This window comes from Monodon monoceros, unplaced genomic scaffold, assembly GCF_005190385.1.
Source record: "Monodon monoceros isolate NGI ecotype Baffin Bay Population unplaced genomic scaffold, NGI_Narwhal_1 Super_Scaffold_6, whole genome shotgun sequence".
Taxonomy (NCBI): domain Eukaryota; kingdom Metazoa; phylum Chordata; class Mammalia; order Artiodactyla; family Monodontidae; genus Monodon; species Monodon monoceros.
Window position 1 is genome coordinate 15,647,109 of NW_021703783.1, and position 13,797 is coordinate 15,660,905.

Genomic DNA, 13,797 nt, shown 5'->3' on the forward strand with positions numbered 1-13,797 from the left:
CGTGTCAGGTCTTCGAGAAAGACTACCTATGTCCCTAGGAAGGTTAGGGGCACCTCATCTGTTCTCAATATCATGCGTATAGCACCATCACTGTACTCCCTACATTGCTTTCTACCTTTCTTGAGAAGAGGGAGCCTCTTAGTTATCTCTATATTCTCTGGATATAACAGAGTACCTGTGCTGGAACAGTTGTTCAATAAAATCTTCCTTGAGGGCCTGAAGCTTGCTCTGAATTTCCACTGTAGAGCATCAGCAGAGTCAGCTGTGCTTCCGCATATAATTCTTACCTTTGCCCAAGACATGAGCTATTCTGGGAAAGGTTTTCCCTTCAGGTTCCATTATCATTCATCTTTACACATCTTCCTAAAGCATATATCTGACCATATCTCTACTTTCATTACCTTCCTATAATTTTCAAGGAAAGTTCAGGATGAAGTTAAAATTCTGGTTTATCCCTTAATATCTTTGCCTCCAGCCTTTGTCTGTCTTGTTTAGCATCCTCCACTTCTCCATGTACATCTTTTGCACAGATTTATAGAACTACTTTTGCTTCTCCATAAGCAACATGTGTTTCAAGCTTTTATGACTGCACATGCATTTTCTCTTTCTCCCAATGCCTCCTTCCTGCATCTGACTCTTTCCCCTCTCTTAGTGTCAACTCTTTTGGGAAAGACTTCCCTGAGCCATCTCCACCCACATCACTTCCCTTATCTGAATCACTATTCTCATTGTATCTCTATGACATACCTATTACAATTCACTATCATTGTTAGTTTATATTTCTTTTTCCTCTATATCAGTACAAACTCGCTGAGGGAAGGACCTTTGTCTTCCTGGACCTACATTTTCAGCACTATGTGAAGTATTTGGCATATAGTGTGAGATCAACTGAAAAGGAAACAAGGAGAAGGAAGAAAAAGAAAAGAGAGGCAAGCGCAGTAGTCATGTACTAATTTCCAGATATTTAAAGTCATTCAAAATAGTAACTTTATACACAAGGGTCTCAGTAGCTAACCGATTGCCTACTGATTTCTGCAATACTTTACAGAATAAAAATTAGTTTTCCAGTCCTAATTCATTTGATCCCCACAAATGCATTGGTTTAATTGATATTTCCATTTTAAAGCTGTAGAAAAAGAAACTCAAGAAGTTCATGAAGTTAGGAAGTAAGAAAACCAGGATGTAAATCAGTCTGATTAACACAAATCCGGATTGTCTGATACCATACCCAGGACTGACTACATAACGTGTGGGACCCAGTGCAAAGTGAAAATGTGGGGTACGTTCAAAATTATTAAGAATTTCAAGACGGCGACAGCAGAACATTAAGCCAAGCTCAGGACCCTTGTGAGTGTGGGGTTCTGTTCAACAGCACAGATTATATGCCCATAAAGCTGGCCCTGACCACGCTTTTCCATAATTCTAAGGTGCTCTTTTGTGCACTAAGAATGAGGTTGGTAGCACGTTTATCAAAAGCAAACTCTGTCTTGTTGGATTAAGGAGAGAAAGAATTGATGTTGAGCACCAAGCACTGAGGATAATCGTTTTGGCTATCACCTTGTTAATCCTCACAATAACTCTGCACATATACCATCTCTTCTGTCTGTTCCAACATCTTCATCACTCAACTGAGTCCTGTGTCTCTGGAGTAAAGACTTCTTAAAGTCCATTCCCCTTCCCCGGTCTGAATCATTGCCCTTCTAGATGTTCTCATTGTACCCTCTGCTAGCTTTTAGGATGTCACCAGTGATGATATGGCTTTCTGTCCTTGCATAAGAACAAACTGAGACTAGAAGAGTCCCATAGCTAGGGAATAAATGTTGTTGGGAGAATTTAGGTTTTCTTCTCCTTTCAGCGCGAATCCAGTGTTCTTTTATGCTACTGCAACCCATTGAAGGTCACTTGCCCACTTAAAGCATCCAGCAGTGGCCACCCTTACCATCTCACCTTCTTTTTATTCCCTCAGAAGAAGCACATTGAGGGTGGAGGGGGTGATAGCTGGTTTTTTAGGTGGAAGGTAACACACTGGGACACATATGGGTCTTACCTGGGCTTTGCGATCTGGTAAAGGTATGACCCGGGTATACTAGGGTAAGATGCATCTTTATCTCTCCAGAGCTGGGATCAAAAAGGGAGTCAAGAAAAGTCATTTCTCTAAGAATAATGCTTAAGAAGCTATCACTTGCGTCTGAAAAGGGAGCCAGAAGGCTATGCTTTCCAGGAAGCTTGAAGATAATATGAGCATTCTTTACAAGACTTGGTTTGCTCAAATGCTAAATGTTCTTAGTGTCAGATTGGAACTGCTCCATGGGCAAAATAAACATTTTACTGTGACACAATGTAATCTTTAAAACATTGATTTCACAGGTTAAATTTTAAAACACATTTTAAGATGTATGTGCCTCTACCTTTAAATATGAACATTAATATTTAGAACAGCAGAGTAGAGATTAATGTTATAAGAGGAGACACGTGGAAGCCAAAAATCAGCTTCTTGAAGTGTATCAGCTTCTTGAGATATGATCAAGATTAATGCTTTTCATGGTTTCATGGGTTTAATTAATTGAAAATGAGCCAATTGATTTTGGGAAGGTGTTTAAAAAGTATGGTTAGAGGGCTTCCCTGGTGGCGCAGTGGTTGAGAGTCGGCCTGCTGATGCAGGGGACGCGGGTTCGTGCCCCGGACTGGGGAGATCCCACATGCCGCGGAGCGGCTGGGCCCGTGAGCCGTGGCAGCTGGGCCTGCACGTCCGGAGCCTGTGCTCCGCAACGGGAGAGGCCACAACAGTGAGAGGCCCGCGTACCACAAAAAAAAAAAAAAAATTATGGTTAGAGATCAAACTTTTCTCAATTGAATTCATAAATCTCTGATATTCCTCAAACAGAATAAGAAAGTATTGGTGTAAACGAGTCTCCTATCAATCATATAGGGCTGTGTGAGGTTAAATCAGTGAGGCTGCTGTTTTGAACTGGATGCTAATTCTCCATAAAGAGTAGTGAAGCTCATAGTAATGCAGAACCTAATATGTAATTCATTTTTAAAATTAAAAAACTGTAACTCTTCCAACGTATTGGGAGGAAACTGTGAAGAATTGAAGGAGATTCTTCATGGGCACATCCCAGGGAATCTCACTAATTGTTAAGTAGCCTCTTTTTATAGATTTTTTTCATTGTGACTGTGGGAGGAGTAGATGCATCTAAACTCTAAAGCACGGGGTGCAGCTGAGACGGACAGATCTAATAAGGGACTGATTCACCGTGTCTGCCAAGGTCTGCTTGGCAAACGCTTTGGATCCAGATAATACCATTTCCTCCCCATTGTTTGACTGGGTATCCTTTCAAAAGCATAGCCATATTACCTCCTGTCCTTCCAACTCAATCACTCTGCATTTCCTTCTTTATTGTTGTGATGGAGGTCATACTTTGAAAAACTGAAATGTGCCTTCTTTTCTAGCTTTCCAAGCCTATGACGTTTCTTCTAGTTGGCCCAAGAATTCATCACACCTGGAGAAGATTAGCAAATGTTGTTGCAAGTAGGATGATGTAATAGCTTCTGACATGGAAAATAAGATTTTTCGAATTCCTTAAGTTTCCTTGCAGTGTATCAAGAACACTGGTGGATAAAGAGAGGGACGAAGTTAGCAATTCATCCAGAAATGTGTCTTCTTATTTTTTCTTCCTTGGGCTGCTGCTCAAAGACATAAAAGAAAGTAAGCAAGTGAGAGTAAGTGAGGCTAGAGTTGACTTTTGTGCCCACTTCTTATTTGAGACTCTGAGCCTTATAAGCTCTTCCTCGCATGACTTTATGAAGGAAATATTCTTCTTATTATTTAAAAAAATTAAGGCGAGATGAACAAAATTAAGTGGAGATGAACAATTTGTTCGAAATCATACAGATGGCAAAGACCTTGATTTGAACCCAGGACAGTCTGACTAACCACTTTTCACAATACCATACTACCAATAAACAATTCCATACACACCTCTGTGTACTGAATTGTGCACAGTTAAAAAAAATAAAGTTAATGAAAGTAGTGAAAGCTAAAATAAAGTCAGTAAAACTTTAATACTTTGCATTTATGGAATAAATGGGTTTCTGACCATATTGTTAGTTAACGTGGTATCAGGGTATGACATTTGCTATGCTGCTTTAGCAGTCTATTAAAACCTCCTAAAATTTTGAGTCAAAATCAAGATTTAATATGTAACTTGAACTTCTATTTTGTCTTGCTAAAAAAAAAGTTTGGGCTGTACTTTTGCTCAGTTGCATCCAAACTAAAAGCTTTTTTTTTTCCTCATGTGAGTCTCTTAAACAGTTTTGTTTATTGATAATCAAAAATTGTAATATAATTTCTGGTCTAGACTTATCTAGTACCATAGACTTCTACATTTGTAATTTCTTCAACACGTCAGGTGATAAATTAATTGCGACAATAGATATGCTCTTTCAAGCTCTTTTAAATAGGGTACTTTGTTCATATTCCAGCCATTCCCTTAGAGATGGTGTAAATATTTCAAAATTGTTTTGGGAACCAAACTCTTTATACATAGGCATATTTTGAGTCTTCGTGTTATTTAATCCCACCATCCAACAGAATATAAACTATCTCTCTCAGCTAGATGTTATCTTCACTTTTAGGTGCTTGGCTCTTAATTTACATGTTTTAAAGTATTATTTTATAGTAGTTTATTTGAATTAAATAAGGCACTTTTCACATCAGCTTTTAAAACTTGATGGTTTCGTTCTCTTTTATTTATTTTTTTGGTAGACTTGATGTCTCTGGTGCAAGGCTTGCTTTTGCTTGTAATCCTACAGTGTTGCCAGTTAAATGATGTCCCCGTTGAAGTAATGTTAACCACCCTGGATTAAAAATGCTCTCAAGCAATTAAGCAGTGGTTGTAAATCCCTGGAATTTGGAAAAATAATCAGCATCACGTGATAGTTGCATGACACATGATGGATCTAGTATTTAACGTACAAGCGCTTGGTTAGAAAATGAAGGTGAACCCCTTGTACAACTTCATGCCTAAGACAGCACCAAGCAGAGGGGCGAAAAAAGGAAGAGTGGGGAATATGTGAATCCTGATTTCCCGGAAAAGTGAGGGGAGGCAAAATTTAACTCTGAGAAAAGTGATAAAATGGCAACAATTACATTAACTCAGTTACACAAATTGTGAAACACAAGTCACAATTTTTACTGTGATTTTACAAAGTGAACATTTTCTCAACATCCTATTTGATAAAAGTAAGTAAAGGTTGTGGGCAACTTAATGTGACTTAACTAACCAAACACTCTAGTTGCGTCTTTTCCCTGCCTGCTTGGTGATAGCTGCCTGTACCAACGTGTTTGTCTGTGGTTTCACTTTCCTAATTTTGCCTTTATTCATACAAATATTTTTATTATCACCAGTCATTTGCTATTTTGCACATGGTTCATTTGGTTGTTGTTTTTTTCTTCTAGGTATCTATGATTATGTGAAAATGATGTCAAAAATGGTTGTGCTTTCGTTTTTCACAAAAATCTCCAGGTGTTGAACTGGGGAATCATGCTGTTGTCAGTGACATAGCTGAAATTTTCATCATCTTCAGTAAATAATCAGGGTGGGGCTTCCCTGGTGGCGCAGTGGTTGAGAGTCCGCCTGCCGATGCAGGGGACACGGGTTCGTGCCCCGGTCCGGGAAGATCCCACGTGCCGCGGAGCGGCTGGCCCCGTGAGCCATGGCCGCTGAGCCTGCGCGTCCGGAGCTTGTGCTCCGCAACGGCAGAGGCCGCAACAGTGAGAGGCCTGCGTACCACAAAAAAAAAAAAAAAAATTGCTATTCATATTTTCAATGGTAAAACTATAGAGCATTCTGCTGTTTGTGCCAAAGATTTTACCAAACAATTTAGTTATAAGAAGAGACATTTATAACACAAGGTGTTGGAAAGAGAGCCTGGAAAAATAAAATACAAGAACGATATGAAATATACTTTAAATTATTGTGATTTTAAAGTATATTTTGTGGGAAAACTGTGCTCATAAAGGACTGAACCTTTACTCAGAAGAGGTTGAATAAAGAGTGCAACTAAATTTTATCTTTAAAAGAATACATTTCATAAAAAAAGTTTACTCTTAGGAGGGCATAATAGCTGTATGAGGGCAGGAATTATTTTGTTCACTGTTATACTCTTGGCACCTAGAAGAGTGCCTCCAACAAAGTAAGGGTTAAATACATGTTTGTTGAGTTATCAGATGATTGATTACATTAGAATGAAAGACAAGAAATATTTCATTATATAAATTACAAGTAGATTCCTACCAAGGGGAATATAGTCGATACTGAATGAAAAAAAATCAACACGGTAAATGAGATCACTTCCTCAACTTATTTAATAATATATTATGAGAAAGCTGTAAGGAAAGAACAATTTAAGTCTATATGAGACCTGCTGAAAGTGTCAAAATATATCCTAATTTAAAAGCTCCTAAATTTCATCAAAGTAGAAAAAATGACAGGGATCAACTTACATAGAATGTAAAAATTTTCTGCAGCAAATCACAATAAAATATATGACCTGGCCTGTAACAGAGTCATGAAATTGCAGGAAATGTAATGAAGTAGCTGTGGAATTTAAAGAAGAAAATCACAGAAGTTTATGTGTTTATTATTATGTATGCTGTTTGAATTTGTAAGTGATAATGTCTTGTGAGTAAATGAAAACGTTATGAAAAGCTCTCAATTCTGCCATATCTTTATATGACACCACTCATGAATATGCAAAAGGATGAATAATTCTCCAAAATATGTAAGCAGAACAAAAGCATTAGGAGGGAGCTATGAAAGTTGCAAAAGTTGACGTGTACTTTGTCTTATTCTTGGTGTAATTGAGACACATCTGGAGATTATTGAGTTTTCCAATATTCAGGTGGCTGGTGAATCAAGTATTTGGCTGACAGAGTCCAAATTTAAAATTATAATTTTAAAAAAAATTTTTTAAAAATTCTGTGCTGTTTTTAGAATTCTTTCTCATAAGCAATAAGCAAATTTTATTAAAGACCCTTTGCCTTCAAAAGAGAAACATTATTTCATTTTTTTCTCAAGAGATGATAAATATTTTAAATGGATTTGGGAAAAAGGGAAAAAATATATCACAGATGCATTTCCAAAGCTTTCAAAGAACATACACCTCTTCAAAATTTCACGCGTAATGAATTTTTCTTATTTCAGAAATGAATACTTAGAGAAAGCAACACGACGATGATCACTGAGAATATGATTTTGTCTGTTTTGTTCACTCTACTCCCTGCGCCTGGAACAGGACCTGGCACATAGTAGATGCTCAATAAATATTTGGTGTATGATTGATTGAATAAATGACTGAAAAGCTAATTAGATGCATATGTAATCCTAGAACTTCAATTTACTGAAATTCTGCAAATCCTAACTTCATCTATGAGTGTATCAACATAATCAGTTTTGGCAGTTGATTTACTTTATGTGATATTCGTAATAACAGAGCTGGCGCTTAACATTTTGAATTGGCCGATTGTTACAGCAAGCGCAGATGACTCATTTCCATTCCACTTTATCCTTAAGATTACTTTTAAAATACCATGGAGAAACATATTAGTGGTTGCCATCGATGGATGTTGGGAAATAATCCGTAACGAAATTGATGGAATCAGAAGGGCTCAGTGGCGCTGGGAAGAGATTTCCTAATCTGTGGAGAGAAAGTGATGTTTCACTAATCACACCCCCTAAGAACTTTATGATGCAATTTCATACATTCCCATAATTCACATTTTGGATTCAAGCCTCTCACTTCTAACATATACTGCTTTGGTTATAATTTGATATGATGTCACCATCATTGCAAGAAATGACATTAAGGAAATTAACATTATTTTATTAAAAGCTTCCAGTATTATTAAAATTAACGATCCACTAGCGAGATTACTCTGAAGCTTCCCATAAAGCTTTTGTTTTGTTTTGTTGAAAGTCCTTATGTAGAGTAACCACTGCTCTGTGATTCCAAGGAATCACAACCTGGATTCTAAGCATTTGCATTCAGCCTACCTAGGCATCTTGGGAATGGGAGTATAATACGCGTTTTTAACTGACTGGAGAATTAAAGTTACATAGTAGGACTGAATGGCCAGTTTCTAAACGGTAGCTTGCCAGTTGACCATAAAGGAAACCCAGTAGAAGTGTGGTGCAACTCTCTACTGAAATTATTCTCCCTAATATTACCAGTGGAGGCTTTGCCAATTTTCCTCAGTTCTGATAGTTTATAATGTCTCTGTTAATCTTCTAGTTTTGCACCTCCACTCTCCTTTTGTTTGGTATCCTTCCTTTGTGCCCTTCTCTCTGGCTGCTTTTACTTTGCCCTTCACTTTGGATCTCCTGTTTTTTAAGAAGTCAGTATTTGTTAGTATTCAGTTTCTGGCTCCCTGTGCATCATTTTGGGTTTTCAGTGTTCATTTCCTTGCTTGACTTCATCTCCCATCTATGCCTGGCTCTACTAAGATTCCTCAGCCCCTCTGCTCCTAGTGTGGCATGGCTTTCACCCTAGAAAGGAGAGGATAGCATGCCATACCCCCATCCTGCCATATTTCTAAAATGTACCTCTTCTTATGTCACACCCCTACTTTCATCCCTTCTCAGGATGAAGTTGAAATTCCCTAACATTTCCTATGAGGTTTTCCAGGATACGGTCCAGGCTCACCTCTCCAAGAGCACATTTCATCATTTGCTGTCTATCAATGTTGAATACTTTCAGTTCTCCTAATGCACTCTGATCTCTCTCCTTCCACATGCTTCTCTCCGTGCTGACCACACTCCTATCCCTGATGGATAATGCCTTTTACTCTCAGGGCTTCGTTTGTGTATCCGGTCCCTCATAAGACCTTCACTGTCACCTTATGGCTTGTAGATGGTGCAGCTACCTACTCCCTGGCCCCTTGTATTGGACTTACTACTATCAAAGAACTCCTGGTCCTTCCTGTATTCTAGTTATCTAATGACTTCATTCTCTACTGACTAAATTTCTTGAGGACAAGACCTGTGACTTGTTCACTATTTTATGTATAGAAAAATGCCAAGCATAAATTAAGCAGCCAGTATTTTTTAATAAATTAAAAGGTAGGTATTTTTTCTTTTTCAGCATCATAGTCCAAAGGCTCAAAATTATTAATATTTTCTTTCCCTAGACTTCTATGGATTTTTCCCAAATACATGAATTTAAGATTATATGATAAAGGACAAATAACTCATTTAAAACTATTTTAAATTTCTATTTTAAAATATAAAATTACCTTTGAGCATTGCCTTGACCATCTCCTGTGCATTTTGGGTATAGATCATTCATTATCATTAGTTCTTAAATAGTTTATAATTGTAGATTTTTTTTTGGTCCAGTATTTAAGAGGATGGTTTTGAATTTTTAAATAGTTAGGATCCTTCTTTACTATTTCTTCTGTAAATATCTAGTTTTATTCTTTTGTAGAGAGAGACTACAGGTAGCATATTTTTGACACTTTGGAATTTTTTTTTTCACAGGGTATATATTGTTTTTGAAGGGTCATGTGCACTGGTTAACTTTCTATTGAAAGGTTTACAAAATTTGTTATATATAAAATTCTGAATTCTATTATTCTAATTTTTTATATCATCATATGTATTCTATATAATTGGTTAAGGGCTGAGAAATGTGTGTTAAATTATGCCTATGTCAAATTATCACTAAATGCCAAGAATTTTTCTTCATGTATTTTGATACATTTTATGAGTTTTACCTCTTATTATTTTCATGATCCTCTTTTGTCCGTGCTTAAATCTACTTTCTGTTCTACTTTGTTCAAATTAATATAGCTGTTTGTCTCATTTTTCTCGATGCTTCCTAATGCACTGTCACCCATTTTTTTCTGTTTTACTTTTCCATGCTGTTTTGTTTCAGTTGTATGTCTTTTAAGTAGAGATCATTTGATTTGGAGTGCTATGAAATGTCTCTTCCATCTCCCCTCAAGCCGAATGAGAGGGGATTCAAGGGGGCCCTTTAAAGAGATCGCCTGGTGTGTGGGGGTCTGGGGCACTGATCTTCTTGCTAGAAAAGCCTGAAGTCTGGCTGCTTTAGGAACAGCTTGCCATTGCCAGAAGTCTTTGGAAGGAAGAATTCATTTGGGCTTTCTGGGGACTCTTGAGGGCCGCATGGAAAAGAGAGATATAAGTGGAGCTATCTTGGAGGGCGTTAGGCCCTTGAGAGAATGGAATTGGCCTCAGAAATTCAGGGTGAAGTCATAAATGTCCAGGCAGAGGAGACCTCACCTGTGTTAAGAGAGCAACAGTGGGGGAATCCATTGCCAGTGACAGGGCTCCATAGAAAGTACAAGCACACTCCAGGAGAAAGAATCAGCCTTAGATTCCAGCCAAGCCAGGGAAAACCAGTGCCAGATTATACTGGTGACTATTAAATGAGAACTTTCGGGCTTCCCTGGTGGCACAGTGGTTGAGAGTCCGCCTGCCGCTGCAGGGGACACGGGTTCGTGCCCCAGTCCAGGAAGATCCCACATGCTGCGGAGTGGCTGGGCCCGTGAGCCATGGCCGCTGAGCCTGCACGTCCGGAGCCTGTGCTCCGCAACGGGAGAGGCCACAACAGTGAGAGGCCCACGTACCGCAAAAAGAAAAAAAAGAGAGAACTTTCTTGGACCTTACCTCTCTCTAATATGTCTCCTCGAAATCTGGAAGCTCTAGAGCCAGCCTGCTGATGGGATAAAGGGCAGTGAATGAGAAGGAGGGAACTAGAAACCTCCCCACGCTAGGTTTCCTACCTACTCCTTAGCCTGAGCGGGGAAGGGAGGAGTTTTAAATGAAGTATGGAGTCTGGAGTATCACTTGGGAGTGATCATTTAAATATCAAAATTAAATGTTTTGTGACTAAAGGTGGCCAGAGAACTTTTTATTTTCTGAGAGTGATCAGAAAAGTCATGGGATCTGCTTAGATTTCTGCTTAGAATTAGCCTCAGAGGACAGATTTGAATGGGTAGTGAGGGAAAAGAATTAAGTTTTCTGTTACATTCTTGGGGGACTAATCATAGCTGCCAATGACATTAAAGTTTGCCTTTTGTGTATTTTTCCTGATCCCTGGTTCTCAAATGCTGGCGTGTATCAGAACACCTGGAGAACTCATGACGAACACAGTAGAGCAGGCTTGTTGAAGAGGGTAGGCCTGAGCCTTTGGGTTTATACCAAGTTCTTAGATGATTCTGATTCCAACCAAAGTCTGAGAACCACTGTCTTGGATGTGTTATAGTGGAAAAGTACATGAGGCTGTCATGAGCTGCTTGCTGAATGCAAATTAAATCAGAATTCCCTCTGGAAGCTATCTGTAACCCTAGTCATTCCTATGTTTCTCAAATTGGTGGTTCTTCCTATCTATGTCTCAACAACCATTTTCCTGTTCTCATTCATTTACATCCTGAAAAACTAGTGTTCTTATCACCATTCCATGATCATTCCACCTCATTTTATATCTAAGTATAGTTAGGATGCCTCATATTTTATTGTAATCCTATGGATCATCAGGCAGTAATGATGAAGGTCTCAGAAAAGGACATTGGCCTTAATGCAGCGATGTCTTAATTAAGGAAGATTTTCCCCCTATTTCTTTAGATTTGTTCTTTTCATTTTTGCCTTATATCCTTTCATGTTAATATAAATTATTCTACAAAACCTATATATTTGACATTTAGGCTTTTTATTTTCATTTTCCATTTCAGCTAATAATTTTCTTTATTCTTTTGAATTTATTGTTAACATCTGAATATGCATTAAAAATATGGAAAGCTTCATGTATTTCCATGTCATCCTTGGCAGGGGCCATGCTAATTTCTGTATTGTTCCAATTCTAGTATATGTGCTGCTGAAGCAATCACTCAGCCAATATTTTAGAAAATACATTTGCTGTATTTATGGATGTAATAACGGATTGTATATTAGTTTCCTGTGGTTGCTGTAACAAATTACCACAAATATGGTGGCTTAAAACAGCAGAAATTTATCCTCTCACAGTTCTGGAGGCCAGAAGTCCAAAATTAGTTTCACTAGGGCCTAAGTCAAGGTGCTGCCAGGGTTGTGCTCACTCCAGAGGCTTGACAGGAAAAATCTGTTCCTTGCCTGTTTCAGCTTCTGTGGCTAGCATTTCTTTGCTTTTGGCCACATAGCCAGCATCTTCAAATCTCTCTTTGCTGATCAGAGAAGAAAAAGAAAAAAAAAGAATCCAAATTGGAAAAGAAGAAGTAAAGCTGTCACTATTTGCAGATGACATGATACTATACATAGAGAATCCTATAGATGCTACCAGAAAACTACTAGAGCTACTCAATGAATTTTGTGAAGTAGAAGAATACAAAATTAATGCAGAGAAATCTCTTGCATTTCTATACACTAATGATGAAAAATCTGAAAGAGAAATTAAGAAAACACTCTCATTTACCATTGCAACAAAAAGAATAAAACACCTAGGAATAAACCTACCTAAGGAGACAAAAGACCTGTATGCAGAAAATTATAAGGCACTGATGAACGAAATTAAAGATGATACAAACAGATGGAGATATACTCCATGTCCTTGGGTTGGAAGAATCAACATTGTGAAAATGACTATACTACCCAAAGCGATCTAGAGTTTCATTGCAATCCCTATCAAACTACCAATGGCATTTTTCACAGAACTAGAACAAAAAATTTCACAATATGTACGGAAACACAAAAGGCTCCAAATACCCAAAGCAATCTTGAGAAAGAAAAACAGAGCTGGAGGAATCAGGCTCCCTGACTTCAGACTATACTACAAAGCTACAGTAATCAAGACAGTATGGTACTGGCACAAAAACAGAAATATAGATCAATGGAACAGGTTAGAAAGCCCAGAGATAAACCCATGCACATATGGTCACCTTATTTTTGATAAAGGAGGCAAGAATATACAATGGAGTAAAGACATCCTCTTCAATAAGTGGTGCTGGGAAAACTGGACAGCTACATGTAAAAAATGAAATTAGAACACTCCCTAACACCATACACCGATATAAACTCAAAATGGATTAAAGACCTAAATGTAAGGCCAGACACTATCAAACTCTTAGAGGAAAACATAGGCAGAACACTCTATGACATAAATCACAGCAAGATCCTTTTTGACCCACCACCTAGAGAAATGGAAATAAAAACAAAAATAAACAAATGGGACCTAATGAAACTTAAAAGCTTTTGCACAGCAAAGGAAACCATAAACAAGACAAAAAGACAACCCTCAGAATGGGATAAAATATTTGCAGATGAAGCAACTGACAAAGGATTAATCTCCAAAATTTACAAACAACCCATGCAGCTCAATATCAAAAATTCAAATAGCCCAATCCAAAAGTGGGCAGAAGACCTAAATAGACATTTCTCCAAAGAAGATATACAGATTGCCAACAAACACATGAAAGAATGCTCAACATCACTAATCATTAGAGAAATGCAAATCAAAACTACAATGAGGTATCACCTCACACCAGTCAGAATGGCCATCATCAAAAAATCTACAAACAATAAATGCTGGAGAGGGTATGGAGAAAAGGGAACCCTCTTGCAGGGAATGTAAATTGCTACAGCCACTATGGAGAACAGTATGAGGTTCCTCAAAAAACTAAAAATAGAACTACCATATGACCCAGCAATCCCACTACTGGGCATATACCCTGAGAAAACCATAATTCAAAAAGAGTCATGTGCCACAATGTTCATTGCAGCTCTATTTTCAATAGCCAGGACA

The 13,797-nt window shown here is 37.9% G+C and overlaps 1 non-coding gene across 1 annotated transcript; it reads right to left on the minus strand.

Annotated features, from left to right (window-relative positions):
* Positions 1-11,808: 11,808 nt before the first annotated feature.
* On the minus strand, positions 11,809-11,911 carry LOC114886238. Its single transcript, XR_003791252.1, has one exon. It is a non-coding gene; the product is annotated as a U6 spliceosomal RNA (small nuclear RNA).
* Positions 11,912-13,797: the final 1,886 nt, after the last annotated feature.